Source organism: Pan troglodytes, chromosome X (genome assembly GCF_028858775.2).
Source record: "Pan troglodytes isolate AG18354 chromosome X, NHGRI_mPanTro3-v2.0_pri, whole genome shotgun sequence".
NCBI lineage: Eukaryota > Metazoa > Chordata > Mammalia > Primates > Hominidae > Pan > Pan troglodytes.
In genome coordinates, this window is record NC_072421.2 from 111,970,867 (window position 1) to 111,988,447 (window position 17,581).

The window sequence follows — 17,581 nt, forward strand, 5'->3', positions numbered from 1 at the left end:
GAGAGGATGTGGAGAAATAGGAACACTTTTACACTGTTGGTGGGACTGTAAACTAGTTCAACCATTGTGGAAGTCAGTGTGGCGATTCCTCAGGGATCTAGAACTAGAAATATCATTTGACCCAGCCATCCCATTACTGGGTATATACCCAAAGGACTATAAATCATGCTGCTATAAAGACACATGCACATGTATGTTTATTGCAGCACTATTCACAATAGCAAAGACTTGGAACCAACCCAAATATCCAACAATGATAGACTGGATTAAGAAAATGTGGCACATATACACCATGGAATACTATGCAGCCATAAAAAATGATGAGTTCATGTCCTTTGTAGGCACATGGATGAAATTGGAAATCATCATTCTCAGTAAACTATCGCAAGGAGAAAAAACCAAACACTGCATGTTCTCATTCATAGATGGGAATTGGACAATGAGAACACATAGACACAGGAAGGGGAACATCACACTCTGGGGCCTGTTGTGGGGTGGGGGGAGAGGGGAGGGATAGCATTTGGAGATATACCTAATGCTAAATGATGAGTTAATGGGTGCAGCACACCAGCATGGCACATGTATACATATGTAACTAACCTGCACATTGTGCACACGTACCCTAAAACTTAAAGTATAATAATAATTTAAAAAATTTAAAAATTTAAAAAATAAATAAATAAATAAATAAATAATAAAATATCTCACAGAATGACTTTTCATATAAGCTATTAGCTATTGATGGACTATTTAGGATATTTAATATTCCAAATATTTCATACTCATATGAATATTCAATATTGACAGATGGCAAGTAAAAGCTAAATGACCTTTTAATTTCTTTTTCAGTACTATGATTAATGCATCTACAAAGCTTTGTGCTCACAAAAGCCCAGAGTAGGCAAGTAGTCCATTGAAAGTACTAGGAAATTATTTTCAAAATTTCATGACTTGTGGGGAATATATTGAGCCTTTGAATTAAATCAAACTGTGGCCGCCTATAAGACAAAGTTACTTTACTTTTGATTAATCTTGAAATTTATTTTCATCCTCCACAACAATGTGGTCCATTAAGTTCTATTTCTTAGCATAACTAGAGATGGCTTTATGTGTTACTCTGCATTGCCATAATGGAATACGTGAGATTGGGTAATTTATAAAGAAAAGAAGTCCATTTGGCTCACAGTTCTACAGGCTGTACATGAAGCACAGTGCGGGCATCTGCTTCCAGTGAGGGCCTCAGGAAGCTTACAATCATGGTGAAAGGTGAAAGACAGCCAGCATGTCACATGGTGAGACAGGGAGCAAGAGAGAGAAGGAGGAGGTGCTCTTTTAAACAACCAGATCCCATGTAAACTCGTAGAGTGAGAACTCACTCATTATCACAAGGACAGCACCAAGCCATTCATGAAGTATCCACCCTCATAACCCAAAACCTCCCACTAGGCCCACCTCCAGCACTGGAGATCACATTTCAACATGTGATTTGGAGGGGTCAAAATATCCAAACCAAATCTTTAAACAATTCCCATATAAATGCAGCATAGAATTTGGAGTACTTGTTAAAATAATGTTGCAAAGTTCCAGACTACTGCTGCTCCAAATAAAAAATTTACCTGTATGATTTAAAATTTCTATCTGTGGGCCGGGCAAGTGGCTCACGCCTGTAATCCCAGCACTTTGGGAGGCCGAGGCGGGCAGATCACAAGGTCAAGAGATCGAGCCCATCCTGGTCAACATGGTGAAACCCCGTCTCTATTAAGAAGTATAAAAATTAGCTGGGCGTGGTGGCGGGTGCCTGTAGTCCCAGCTACTCGGGAGGCTGAGGCAGGAGAATAGCTTGAACCTGGGAGGCGGAGGTTGCAGTGAGCCGAGATCACGCCATTGCACTCCAGCCTGGGCGACAGAGCGAGACGCCGTCTCAAAAAAAAAATAATAATAATAATAAAATAAATAAAAAAATAAAATTTCTCTCTGTGTCACAGTAGTTCTCTTAAAGCTTTATCAAAATCTGGCTTTGAAAGAGAAAGCTCCATTGATGTTTGTTTCCATGATTATGAACCTAATTTCTATATTTTTTAAAGAAATGTAAATTTTCTCAGCCCTGAGCAAGTAGAGTGAGATTTCTCTTACTTAATCGGATTGAATTTTGGAGGTGGGCCCAATAGAAATTACTAATTTTCCAGAATCACATGATCTATAATTGTGGTAGCTGATACCAGAAAATACAAGGACCAATAAAACATTTCCACTCAGTTGAAAATAATATCAGGAGTGGGGACGAAGCCTGCATGTCGATACGTTTTTCTGTTACAAACTTTGTGATGATGATGATGTTGAAGAGTATTATAATGATGATGATACAAATAACTGCCATTCATTAAGCACATTATTCATGTATCAGGCACTGTGCAAGATGCTTTACATCTGCTTTTTCACATATGTGGGTGCTCCATCTCACATCACAACAGTACCCCGTCAGCATTTTGTCTGACTTTTAGTAGAAAGCTCATAACATATTTTTTGCCCACATTATTCACATCAACATTATTGATATAAGGTGGGTCTATCACATTCTATCCAAATAAGTTATCTCATAAGAAGAATTAGCCTCAAATTAGCCTTTTAGCATCATCCAGAATTCATCTTTTAAAAAATCCAGTTTTGTAATATAATTTACATCGGAAAAACTCATCCATTTGAAGTGTACAATTCACTGGTTTTTAGTGTATTTTCAGAGCTGTGCAACTGTACCATAATCTAATTTGGGAATATTTTCATTACCACAAAAAGAAGCTCCATCTGTACCAATTAACAGTCCCTCTCCATTTTCCCCAATAATCCCCCAGGCCTAGGCAACCATTAATCCACTTTATATACAGGCCTGCCCTTTCTGGACATTTCATATAAAATTCAGTCATTCAATATGGGATCTCTTGTGACTGGCTTCTTTCACTTAGCACAATATTTTCAATGTTCATATGTGCTGGAGTATGTATCAGTGCCTTGTTCTTTTTATTGCCGGAAAATATTCCATTGTATGGACATGCCACATTTTGGTTGCATTTACATTCACATACTTTTTTTCCCAAATTGGTCTGTGTGTCTTTTAAACTTCAAGTGAAAGGTGGATGGTTTCAAGACAATTAAATAGAAAAATGCAAGTCCAACTCAGGAATGGTGATGTTAGTTTATAGTTGTGGTACTTTTCAAGGTGTAACAAAGAATACAATTGGAAGATTATGTGGGACTAAAAAAATTAAAACTTTTAATTAACCTCCTTTCTAGATGGATTGATATTATTAAATGTATACATACACACACACACATATATATAGTATTATATCAATATTGCCAAATAAATGTATTTCATGTATATATATATTTGATATTTCTATTTATATATTTGGTAATACCAATCCCATTACACATACACACACACACATACATATAATGATTTTAAGAGAGCACTATATAAATCACTATATAAATATGTAAATTCATTGGAATGTTTTACATGAATATGACTCTTGGCTTGATACTTAAAATTAAGTTTTGATTTTTGAACTGCTATTAAACTTGGTGTTAAAGAAAGGTTTTCCTAGGTGATAGTATCGTAGAAAGCATCTTATAATCTTTACTGAGTGAATAACATTTTAATTTCAAATGAAATTACATATAAATGATATAAATATATAACAGGTGTGAAGCTTGCAGCATAAATTGAAACATAAGTGGTGTTATTTTCTGCTTAGACTGTAGGATCCTAAAAAGAGATAATGAGATGACATAGAGGTAAGTTTAAAAATATTTTTAAAGTTTGTGGGTTTTTTCAAAAATTGTTGTTGTAATCAACACAATGTTCTTTTTATACCAGACTTCATATTAGACTGGAAAATGATATACAGGTATACCTTGAAGATATTGCCGTTTTGGTTCCAGATAACTGCAAAAAAGTGAGTCACACAATTTTTTTGGTTTCCTAATGCATATAAATGTTATGTTTACATTATACTAGAGTCTATTAAGTGTGCAATAGCATTATGCCTAAAAAACCAATGTGCATACCTTAATTTAAAAATACTTTATTGAAGACATATGAATGACCAGTAAGCCATATGTATGAAAAAAATACTCAACATCACAAATCATCAGAGAGATGCAAATTAAAAATAACAGACATGTTATCTGACCTCAGTTAACAGATAAGAGACATGTTATCTGACCCCAGTTAAAATGGCTTTTATCCAAAAGACAAGCAATAATCAATGCTGGCAGGGATGTGGAGAAAGGGGAACTCTTGTACAATGTTGGTGGGAATGTAAATTAGTATAACCACTATGGAGAACAGTTTGGAGGTTTCTCAAAAAGATAAAAATAGAGCTACCTTATCATCCAGTAATCCCCTGCTGGAAGTATATCCAAAAGAAAAAAATCAGTACATGGAAGGGACATCTGCACTCCCATGGTTTTGTTTGTTTGTTTGTTTGTTCATTTGTTCTGTTTTTGAGACAAGGTCTCACTCGGTCACCCAGGCTAGAGTGCAGTGGCACGATCACAGCTCACTGCAGCCTCAACTTCCTGGACTCAGGTGATTCTGCTGCCTCCGCTTCTCAAGTAGCTGGGACCACAGGTGTGCACCTTCATGCCTGGCTAATTTTTGTGCTTTGAGTAGAGATGGGGTTTCACCACGTTGCTCAGGCTGGTCTCAAACTCCTGGGCTGAAGCGATCCACCTGCCTAAGCCTCCCAGAGTGCTGGAATTACAAGTGTGAGCCACAGCACCCAGCCCTGCACTCCTATGTTTATTGCAGCATTATTCACATTAGACAAGATATAGAATCAACCCAAGTTTTCATCAAGGAATGAATGGCTAAAAAAATGTGGTACGTATACACATGGAATATTGTTCAGCCATAAAATAGAATTAAATCCTGTCATCCTGTTCTTAATGGCATCTAGAATAGTGATTCCTTTCCAGAAGATTTTCAATTTACTTTGTCCAGATGTATCAGATAAATCACTATCTATGGCAGCAATAGCCTTAGCAAATGTATTTCTTAAATAGTAAGACTTAAAATTCAAAATGACTCCTTGATTTATGGGCTTCAGAATGGATGCTGTGTTCACAGGCATGAAAATAGCATTAAAAAAGCACATCTCCATCACAGCTCTTAGGTGACCAGGTGCATTGTGAATGAGCAGTAATATTTTGAAAGAAATCGTTTTCTGAGCAGAAGATCTCAACAATGAGCTTAAATTATTCAGTAAACAATGTTGTGAAAAGATAAACTGTCATCCAGACTTTCTTGTTCCATTTATAGACCACAAGCAGAGTAGATTTTGCATCCTTCCTAAGTACCCCAAGATTTTCAGAATGATAAATGAGCATTGGCTTCGACTTAGAGTCACTGGCTACATTAACCCCTAATGAGAGTCAGCCTGTCCTTTGAAGCTTTGATGCTGGGCATTGACTTCTCCTCTATAGCTGTGGAAGTCCTAGATGGCATCTCCTTCCAACAGAAGGTTGTTTTGTCTACACTGAAAATAGGTTGTTTAGTGTAGCCACTTTCATCAAGTATCATAGCTAAGTCTTCTGGATAACTTGCTACAGCTTCTACATCAGCACTCGCTACTTCACCTTGGATTTTTATGTTATGGAGACGGCTTCTTTTCTAAGTCACATGAACCAAACTCTGCTAGCTTCACATTTTTCTTCTGCAGCTTCCTCACCTCTCTCAGCCTTCGTAGAATTGAAGGGAGTTTGGGTCTTGCTCTGAATTAGGCTTTGCCTTAATGGAATGTTGTGGCTGATTTGATATTCTATCCAGACCAGTCACACTTTCTCCAGGTCAGCAATAAAGCTGTTTCACTTTCTCATCATTCATGTGTTCACCAGAATGGTACTTTTAATTTCCTTCAGGAAGTTTTTGTTTGCATTTACAACTTGAGTGACTGGTGCAAGGGGCCTAGCTTTGGGCCTTCCTCACTAAGCTTAGTAGTTTCTAGCTTCTGATTTAAAGTGAGAGATATGCACTCCTCCTTTCACTTGAAAACTTAGAGGCTATTGTGGGGTTATTAATCAGCCTAATTTCAATATTGTTGTGTCTCAGGAAATAGGAAGGCCTGAGGACAGGGAGAGAAAGAGGATAGCCAGTCGGTGGGGTGGTCAGAACACACACAACATTTATTAAGTCTGTTGTCTTATTTAGGCATGGTTTGTAGCACCCCAAAAGAATTAGAATAGTAACATCAAAGATCAATGATCACAGACCACCAAAACAGGTATAATCATCATGAAAAAGTTTGAAATATTGTTGGAATTACCAAAATGTGACACAGAGACATGAAGAGAGCACATGCTGCTGGAAAAATAGCACGAATAGACTTGCTTGACACAGAGTTGGCACAAACCTTCAATTTGTAAAAACTCCGGATCTGCAAAGCACAATAAAGTGAAGTGCAATAAACTGAGGTGTGCCTGTATTAGAAAAGTACATGTAAATATAAAATAACAAAAACAACATTAAATGAAATTATTTGAAATTATGTAAGTTTCAAACCGAAAGTTACACACAAAGAGATATATGGGCAAAACATTGTGAAAAAGATAACTGGATGGATTAACACTATAGTATGTGCTTGGAGAAAACACAATATATGTATAATCTGTTTTTTCCCCTACGATGTTTATTTTCCTGTGTGTTAAAAAAAAGTCTTGTTGCACTCAATTTAAGAGCTTTTTTATTTTTATTTATTTATTTATTTTTTTGAGACAGAATTTCGCTCTTATTGCCCAGCCCAGAGTGCAATAGCACGATCTCTGCTCACTGCAACCTCTGCCTCCCGGGTTCAAGCGATTCTCCTGTCTCAGCCTCCTGAGCAGCCGTGATTACAGGCGCCTACCACCACGCTTGGCTAATTTTTGTATTTTTAGTAGAGACAGGGTTTCACCATGTTGACCAGGCTGGTCTCTAACCCCTGACCTCAGGTGATCCACCCACCTCGCCTCCCAAAGTGCTGGGATTACAGGCATGAGCCACCCTGCCCGGCCTCAATTTAAGAACTTCTATTATGTCCTTAGGAAAGTCATTCTTTCTATAAGAGAGGTTCATTTCTCCCATTTGTATTAAATAGCTAATATCATTTATATCCTTTTGGCTATATATTGGATTTTAGGACTGGAGAGCTAATATCGTTTTAAAAATATGATTAGATCTAACCCACATAAAACGTTTGGTTTTAACCTTGCTTTATATCTCAATACAGCACCAACGTATATAAGCCTTATCATCTTTCTTTGTTTCAATTCTCAAAATTATGACTTAGTTATTTCCAATATGTCTTTCATATACTTAAAATTCTTCAAAGTACTTTATCACCACAGGTATACATTTTTAGGTTAAATAAACACAATCTTCTTGGACGTGTTTTTCAAACTTAGCTGCACATTGTCAACATCTGGAAAGCCTTAAAAATTCAGATGCCTTAGTCACACCCCTAGAGAGTTTTATATAATTCATTTAAAGTGGAGTCTATCATCAGGATTTTTCATAGCACCTCAGGTGTTCTATTATACAACCAAAGCTCAGAACTACTGTTCTAAGAGTTTACATAAAACAGAGTCAAGTTTCTGCAGTAACTTTATGACTAACAAGATATGACATAACAATATTGTCTTATGTTTTGGAGACCCAGCAAAAATAGGAATTGACATTGACAGAGTGAATCTTGTCTGCATGTAATCTAGTCGTTTTGCTATAAGACTCAAAATTTTAATCTAACAATACTAAGTAGAAGTGAAGGTTTTTGTTGTTGTTTAATTAGCTATGATTAAAATGCTTTTAAAAGACAGCATCGTTATTCAACAACCTGAAGCTGTTTATTAGGACATTCTTGCTTTGGATTTATAGGGCAAAATTTTGGAGGCTTATTACTTCCTCTGTGCCATCTGGATAAGTGCCACCAGATGGCATGTGGGTGGCAGTAATCATATGGCTTACATAGAAAATTTCAAGTGGTAGGTAACAAATCAAAGAAATTATATCTTTCCAGAGTCTCATTTTTTATTGAAATAGGGCTATATTAACTGAAGCCTAATAATAAATTAAACTCTAATAATTTTATGCTAGAAAATGGTATACAGTTTTAATAATTAATTGTATTTTTATTTTAAAAATATTTTCTCAAAGTACTTAATAAATTTGCTCACAAATAAAGGGCTTATAATAAAAAGTAACAGATTCTTGCTCACCAATGATAAGCAATTTAATTGTTCTTTTGTTGGTTACTTACATGTTTCTTAATTTGTCCAATTTGATAGATAAGGATTTCGAGTATTTTAAAAGAAAAGCAAATATATATGCAGAAGTTAGTCACATTTCCAAAATATTTTAATTGCCAGCATTTACTGCTTAAATGTAACACTAGCCCTATTTCTAAACTAGCGAAGAAGACATCTTGATTTCACACTGACTTTTCTATGACAAAACTCTACTTCTGTATACCTTATTGTATCTTTTTGAATTATTGAAAGCATATATTTCTTCTGCTCTTCACAGAAGTCTTTGTCTACCATAGGCTTTCTCTTCTGCTAACTGGAGCTTAACTCTTATCTTATAATTAAGTAACTGTCCTCTAATGTACAGCATGGTGACTATAGTTAATAGTACTGTATAGTTTTCTTGAAATCTACTAAGCGGGTATAATCTTAAATGTTCTAAACACACACACACACACACACAGTAAGTGTGCGGTGATGGATGTGTTAATTAATTCAGTGTAGTAATCATTAAACAATGTATGCATACAACAAATGCTGTACACTTTGAATATATAAAATTTTTATTTGTCAATAATACTTCAATAAAGTTGGGGGGAAAAAGTAATTATCCTTTGTTTATTTACCCAATGTAGAAATTGTCTTTTGCTTCTTATAGCTTACCAAAATCCAGTGGTGAGATAGCTGTGGTTCACTTTCCATATGATGATTATTGTTTTTTCTAATAAGGGATCATTTTCCCCACTCCGGGCATTTGGTTCTTTCTCTTCCAATAAGATATCACTACTAGGTTTTTACTGCTTAATTAACTAATCCACATAGAAAAGTCATCTCTCCACAAGAAGTTTAGCAAGATTTACATTCTTTTCCACATTTTCCTTTAGCATACTTTCTAAAAAAGTTTCCGAATTATAAATCTTGATCAATTATGTGTTTTTGTGTCATCACCAGCATGAATTTTTTTTGTTTCACACACACGTACACACATACCCCATATATGTATATGTGATATTCAGTAAAAGTCAAAACATTTTGAAACCCAATATTCTAGAATATAAACTTTAAAAAACATGTAAACAAGAAATCCATTTTTCTACTGTCATAACAACAATTTCTTTGCAAGAGTCAATCAAGAAAAAAAAATCTGCAAGAGAAGAAGAAACAATGTAATCCAGTAGAGCTATAGTCAAGTACAGGTAAAAGCATTAAACTTTAATCTCTGGAAATATATGAAAATAGTGTCAGTGCCAAAGCAAATAGGATGAAAAAACTTAAAACCCATGAATACTGTCCACCACAAAATTAGGTGAAAAACTTTTCAGTAAATACCTAAAAATGAGTTGCTAGAAACAGACTACCAACAGCTGCAAGGCCCACATGGTATCACTGCAGAAAAATGTAGAGGCAAGCAAAAGAGCATATGACAGACCTGAAGGCAGGAGAACTCCCAAACTCTACAGGTTCTCACTAGAAAGTATGATGGGAAAATTTGAAAACAGGCATTAAAATTGGGAGGGATTTTTGTGCACTCTTATTCACATACGTTATAAAGGCAAAGTGTCCTTCATAAGATCAGAAGGTGTTGTGATAGTTTAAAATTCAAAAACTATATATAAAAAAAAGAAAAGAAAAACCAGCTGAATCTCCCCTAGAAAAAAGGGAAAATTCACAAATATATGGAAACTAAACAACACACTCTTGAGAAACCAGTGGGTTGAAGAACAAATAAAAGGGAAATCAGAAAATATCTTGAGACATACGAAAATGAAAACACAACATATCAACACTTACGGGATGCAGCAAAAGCAGAGCTAAGAGGGAAGTTTATACTGATTAGGGCCTAAACTGAAAAAAAAAATAGACCTCAAATTAACAATCTAACTTTATACCTCAAGAAACTAGAGGAAAGAAAACTAAACCTAAAATTAGCAGAATAAGAGGGAAAAAAAGATTAGAGCAGAAATAAACAAAATAGAGAATAGAAAACCTAGGAAAAAAATTGATTAAACTAAAAGTTGGTTTTTTGAATGATGAAAAAAATGACAAACCTTTAATAAGACTAAAAAAGTGATATGATTCAAATAAATAAAATTGAAAATAAAAGAGGAGGCATTACAATTGATATCACAGAAATAAAAAGGATAATAAGAAATTACTGTGAACTATACACAAATTAGAAAACTTAGAATAAGTGGATACTTCCTAGAAACATACAACCTACCAAGATTGAATTTTAAAGAAATGAAAAATCTGAACAGATCAATAATAAGTAAAGAAACTGAATCAGTAATCAGAAACCTCTCTAAAAGAAAAGGCCTGGATCAGACGGCCTCACTAGTGAATTCTACCAAACATTTAAAGAATTAATGTCAGTCCTTTTTGAACTCCTCCAAAAAACTGAAGAGGAAAAACACTTTCAAACTCATTTTAAGAGGCCAGCATTGCCTCAATACCAAAATTGGACAAGGACACTACAAGAAGAGAAAATTACAGGCCCAAATCCCTGATGAACATTGGTACAAAAATCCTCAACAAAATACTAGAAAACCAAATTCAACAATACCTGTAAAGAATCATACACTGTAATCCAATGTGACTTATCCCTGGGATGCAAGGATGGCTCAACACAGGCAAATCAATCAACACAACACATTACATTAACAGAATGAAGAATAAAAGCCACATGATCATCTTGATAGATTCAGCAAAGGCATTTGACAAAATTCAGCACCACTTTATAATAAAAACTCCCAACAAACTATGCATGGAAAGAATTTATCTCAACCTATCAAAGGCCCACAGCTAATATGGAAATAATATATGAAATAATATATGAAAAGCCCACAACTAACATTGTATTCAATGGTGAAAAACTGAATGGTTTTTCTCTAAGATCAGAAACTGGACAAGAATGGCCACTTCTATACAACATAGTACTGACATTCCTAGCCAAAGTAATTGGCCAAGAAAAGGAAATAAAAAGCACCCAAATCAGGAAAGAAGTAAAGTTATCTCTGTTTTACAGATTATATGTTCTTATGTGTAGAAAACTCTAAAACCTCTGCAATAAAACTGTTGAACTAATAAACATATTCGGTAAAGTTGCAGGGTATAAAATAAACATATAAAAATCAGTTCCATTTTTATAAACCAACAAAGAATTCTCAGAAAAGGAAATTAAAAAGACAATCTTATTAGCCATAATGTCAAAAAGAATAAAATACTTAAGAATAAACTTAACCAAAAAGGGAAAGACTTGTACACTGAAAATTACAAATCATTTCTGAAAAAACTTAAAGACACAAATAACTGGAAAAACATCCTGTATTCATAAACTGGAAGAGCTAATATTGTTAAAAGGTCCACACTACCCAAAGTGATCTACAGATTCAATGCCATCCCCATCAAAACTCCAACTGGATATTTTACAAAAATGGTAAAAACAATCCTAAAATACATAAAGAACAACAAAGGACCCTGAATAGCCATAACAATCTTGAGAAAGAAGAGCAAAGCTGGAGTCATCACACTTCCTGATTTGAAAATATATTACAAAGCCACAGTAGTTGAAAAATTGTGGGAACAGCATAAACACAGACAGTTACACCAATGGAAAAGAATAAAGAGCCCAGAAATAAGTCCATACATATACAGTCAACTGATAGTCAACAAGAATTCCACGAATACACAATGTGAAAAGGATAATGTCTTCAACAAATCATGCTGGAAAAACTAGATATATAACTGCATAATTGCAAAAGAATGAAATTGAACCTTTATCTTACAATATACACAAAATGTGGTTAAAATATATAAAAACTTAAACTTAAGACCTGAAATTATAAAAGTCTCAAAAGAAAAGGTAGGAGAACGATACCTTGACATTGGTCTTGGCAATGATTTCTTGGATATGACACCAAAAGTATAGGCAATAGTAGCAAAAGTAGACACTTGGGACTACATCAAACTAAAAAGTTTCTATATAGCCAAAAAAAAGAATCATCAGAGTTGAAAAGACAACCTATGCAATGGGAGAAAATATCTGCAAAGCATATATCTGATAAGGGGCTAATATTAAAAAAATAAGGAACTTTTACAACTCAATAGCAAAAAAGAGAAAACAACAACAACAACAAATAACCCTCATTAAAATGGGCAAAAAATTTGAAAAGACATTTTTCCAAAGAAGACATACAAATGGCCAACTGGTACATGAAAAGAAGCTCAACATCACTGATGATCAGGAAATGAAAAATTGAAACCACTGTGAAATATTATTCACATTAGCCAAAATATGCATAGGAACTAAATGTATACTGATGGATAAACAGATAAACAATAAATGAGATATATATGTATATATAATATATATACATACAGACACACAATGGAGTATTAGTCTTACAAAAGGAAATCCTACCTTATGCAACAATATGGATGAACCTGAAGAACATTATACTAGGTGAAATAAGTCAGTCACACAGAAGGACAAATACTGCATGATCCCACTCATAAGAGGTATCAGAAATAGTCAAATTCATACATGCATGAGAATAATGATGGTTATCAGGGTCAGGGGGAGGGGAAAACGGGGAATTGTAGTTCAAAGGGTATAAAGTTTCAATTATTCAAGATGAATGAGTTCTAGATATCTGCTGTACAACATAATGCCTGTATTTATTGCACACTTAAAATTTACTAAGAGGGTAGATTTCAAGTTGTGTTCTTACTACCAAAAAGGGGATGGGAGCAAAAGTAAACTTTTGTAGATGATGGATACATTTATTACTGTGATTGTGGGGATGGTTTCATGGGTGTATAGATATGTTCAAACCTGTCAAATTGTATACATTAAATATGTACAACTTTGTATAACAATTCACCTCAATAAAGCTGTTAAAAAGTAGATATCTGCTGTCCATAGTTTTGTCCATAGCTTGGAAATCTTAATATTGTTAAGATAGCAATATCACTCAAATTGAACTACAGATTCAATGCAATCCCTGTCAAAATTCTAGCTGTCTTAATTGCAGAAATTGATAAGGTTATCTTAAAATTCATATGGAAATGTAAGTGACCCCAAATAGTCAAAATAATCTTGTAAAAGAACAGTGTTCTTTTACATGCTTTTGGATTTCAGAACTTTCTACAAAGCTACAGCAATCAAGACTCTGGTGCTGGCATTAAAATAGGCATATATATCAATGGATTTGAGTTGAAAGGAAATAAAATCTGACATTTATGGTCAATTGATTCTTGACAAAGATGTCAAAACTATTCAACAGGGAAAAATGGTGTTTTCAACAAGTGCTGCTGGAATAACTGCATATCAACGGGCAAATAAATTAAATTGGTCCCCAACTTCACACCATATACAAAAATTATCACAAAATGTTAACAAAAATGGAAACTATAAAATCAAAGACCTTAATGTAAGGCTAAAACCATCAAACTCTCATAAAAAATATAGGCATAAACCTTTGTAATCTTCAATTAGTAAATGATATCTTAGAAATGACATCAAAAATATAAGCAACAAAATAAAACATACATAAGGTTTCATCAAAATTAAACATTTCTGTGCTTCAAAGGACATTATCAATAAATGGAAAAGACTACCAACAGAATGGGAAAGAATATTTGCAAATCATATTTATTATAAAGAATTCATATGCAGAATATACGAATAACTTATAACCCCAAAATTAATATATAACTAATGCAATTTAAAAATGGACAAAGGATGGGCTGGGCACGGTGGCTCACACCTGTAATCCCAGCACTTTGGGAGGCCGAGGCGGGCGGATCACGAGGTCAGGAGATCGAGACCATCCTGGCTAACACAGTGAAACCCTGTCTCTACTAAAAATACAAAAAATTAGCCAGGCTTGGTGGCGGGCGCCTGTAGTCCCAGCTACTCAGGAGGCTGAGGTTGGAGAATGGCATGACCCGGAAGGCGGAGCTTGCAGTGAGCTGAGATTCTGCCACTGCACTCCAACCTGGGCGACAGAGAGACTCCGTCTCAGAAAAAAAAAAAAAAAAAGGACAAAGGATGCGAATAAACATCTCTTCAAAAAACATACACAAGTGGTTAATAAGGACTTGATTCCCTAGGGAAATACAAATCAAAACCACAATGAAATACTACTTCACATCCCCCCAAAATAAAGAAATCAGCAAGCATTAGAGAGAATATGGAGAAAATAGACCCTTCCTGTAGTGGTAGTGGGGACGTAGAATGATGCAGATGCTTTAGAAAATAGTTTGACACTTCCTCAGTAAGTTAAACATGGAGTTCCACTCTGTTATAAACACAAAAGAATTAAAAATGTATGTCTATACAAAAACTGGTACATAAATATTCATAGCGGCATTATTCATAATAGTCAACAAGTTAAAACGACTCAAATGTCCATCAACTGATGAAAGTATAAACAAAATGTACTATAGCCACAAAACCGAATATTATTCCATCATACAAAGGAATGAAGAAGTGCTTATACTTATACAATTTGGTTAAACCTTGAAAACATTATGCTAATTGTAAGGAGTCATACACAAAAGGTCATACATTGTAAGTATCTATTAATATGAAGTATCTAAAATAGGCAAATAAGCAGAGACTTAAAGAAGGTTAGTTATTTCCAGAGGCTGGGAGGAAGGATGAATAGAAATGACTACTAAAAGGGACAGGGTGGGTTTGTTTTTTTGGAATGATGAAAATTTTCTGGAATTAATAGTGGTCATGGTAGAACATTTTTGTCAGTTTACTAAAAGCTACTGTATTGTTCACTTTAAAAGGGTGAATTTTATAGTGTGTGAATTATATCTCAATAAATATACCACGAAAGAAGACACTCAATAAAATTATTTTAGAACATGAAAGTTTCAAGAAATAAATATATCTTAGACAAAAATAATAAAGTCATAATAAACAGAACAAATAATGTTAACTTTGGCCTACCATTCACTCTTTATACAAAAATTAACTAAAAATTGATCACAGACTAAAAGGTAAAATAGAAACTATAAAATTATATATATGTGTGTGTGTGTATACATATATATATATATGTATATGAAAATACTGAGGACTGAGGACCACGTATAAATTTCTTGGACTTGACACCAAATGTATGATCCATCAAAGGGAAGCTTGATAAATTACATTTCATGAAGATTCAAAATGTTTGTTTTTAAAAAGATGTAAAGATGAAAAAAACTAAAAAATTGGAAATAAAAAACATTCATAAATGACATAGCCAACAAAAGACTAGTATTTCAAACATATAAAATGTCTGAAAATTCAATAGTTTAAAAAATATACAGTAAGGAAAAGGATAAAAGATGTACATACATTTTTCCAGAAAGTATATACAGATGGTACATAAACACATGAACATCAATATAGCCATCAGGAAAGTGCAAATTGAGACCACCATGAGATAGCACTACATGGCTATCAGAATAGCTAAAATGAAAATAGTGAAAATACCAAATGCTGGTGAGGATGTGAAAAAATTGGACCCATCTGTTGGTAGGAATGTAAAATGGTACAGCTACTCTGGAAAATAGTTTGACAGTTTCTCAAAAAACAAAACATGCAACTACTATATGACCCAGAAAATGCACTCCTGGGCATTTATCCCAGAGAAATGAAAACTTATGTTCACACAGAAATCTGTATTTATAAATATTTATAGTAGTTTTATTCACAATAGCCAAAAACTGGAAATAACTCAGATGTCTTTCAATTGGTGAATGAATAAACAAACTCTTTTACATCCACATTTTGGAATACATACTACAGAATAATAGAAATGAATGAACTATTGATACAGTCAGCATCTTGGATGAATCTCAAAAAAATTTCGCTGAGTAAACAAAAGAGCCAATCCCAAACGCTTACTCACTGTGTGATTCAATTTTTATAGCATGCATTCTTGAAAGGACAAAACTATATAAATGTAGGACAGATTTGTAGTTGTCAGGGTTAATTAGGAGTTGGAGGTGAGAGAGTAAGTGGGTGTGGCTATAAAAGTACAACAAGTGGGATCCTGTGGTGATGGAAACGTTCCGTATCTTAATTGTATTAAAGTCAATATTCTGGCTGTGATATTATACTAGCACTTTGTAAGATATTACTAGTGGAAAAAACTGGATAAAGGATACACAGGATCTCTCTGAATTGTAGAAACCACATATATCTACCAATTACTTCAAAACAAAATACATAATTTTTTTAAGTCTTAAGAGACATTTTTTCAATACCATTTTGTGAGCTTTATTTGCACATGGATTCAAACAAACTCTAAAACAAAAATAAATTTATGTCAGTGACATGTGACAATTCGCACACCGATTAGACATTTGATTATATTAAGGGGTTATTTAAAATGTTTAATTGTGATAATTGCCTTCTTTTGATGATTAAAAAAGCTTTTATCTTTAGGGATCCATACTGAAACATTTATTGATATAAAGATATAATATCTATGATTTGCTTCAGAATATGAGATGGTAGGGAACGGGTGAGAGAAGAAACAAGGTGTACCATGAGCTAATGATTGCTCAGTCAGTACAATGAGTACCTGAGGGATTAATAAATTATTCTATTTCTGTGTTTGTTTAAACTTTTCCATAATAAAAAGACACAGTTTTAATGAACTAAGCAAAACATTTGATTTCTAAAATCCAGAGGGTTTTAAAATTAATCATTTATTAGGCTTTATTGTACAGCCAATGAGTCTTGTGCAAAATCAAGAACAAACTAGACAAAAAAAAAATTTTAGAAGAATGTTCCTTGTAAAGTGCAATCTCCTCCCTGTTTCTTGTATATACCATATCAGTTCCAACTCTGCATAACTTGTTTTCCCAACCTCTTGTATCATCCTTCCTACCAAGTCTCCAATTAGCAAAATTCTAGCCATCTTTCTGCATTCATCATAATAAAGAACAAATGATTATGTCTATTCATAAACTTCATAATTAGTTTAATATTAAATTCACAACAAAATAAGCTACACTGGAACTTATTCCTTAAAGAGCACACTGCCTTGAAAGCACAGTCTCTATGTTGCTAAGATTATGTAGGGTCCCAGGTTTAAGCCACTCTGAATCACTCAGATCTTATTCTTTTTCAGAGGCTCAGGAAATCTGCCACCCTATCACACTGAGAGGGTTAGCTAAATTAGCTATTCTAAGGAGGTAAACCTACGAACAATATAGGGGGAATAAGGCAATAAAAGGTTACTCATAGTGAAAATGCCAATGTGACATTTTCATTCCAGAGCCAAATTCA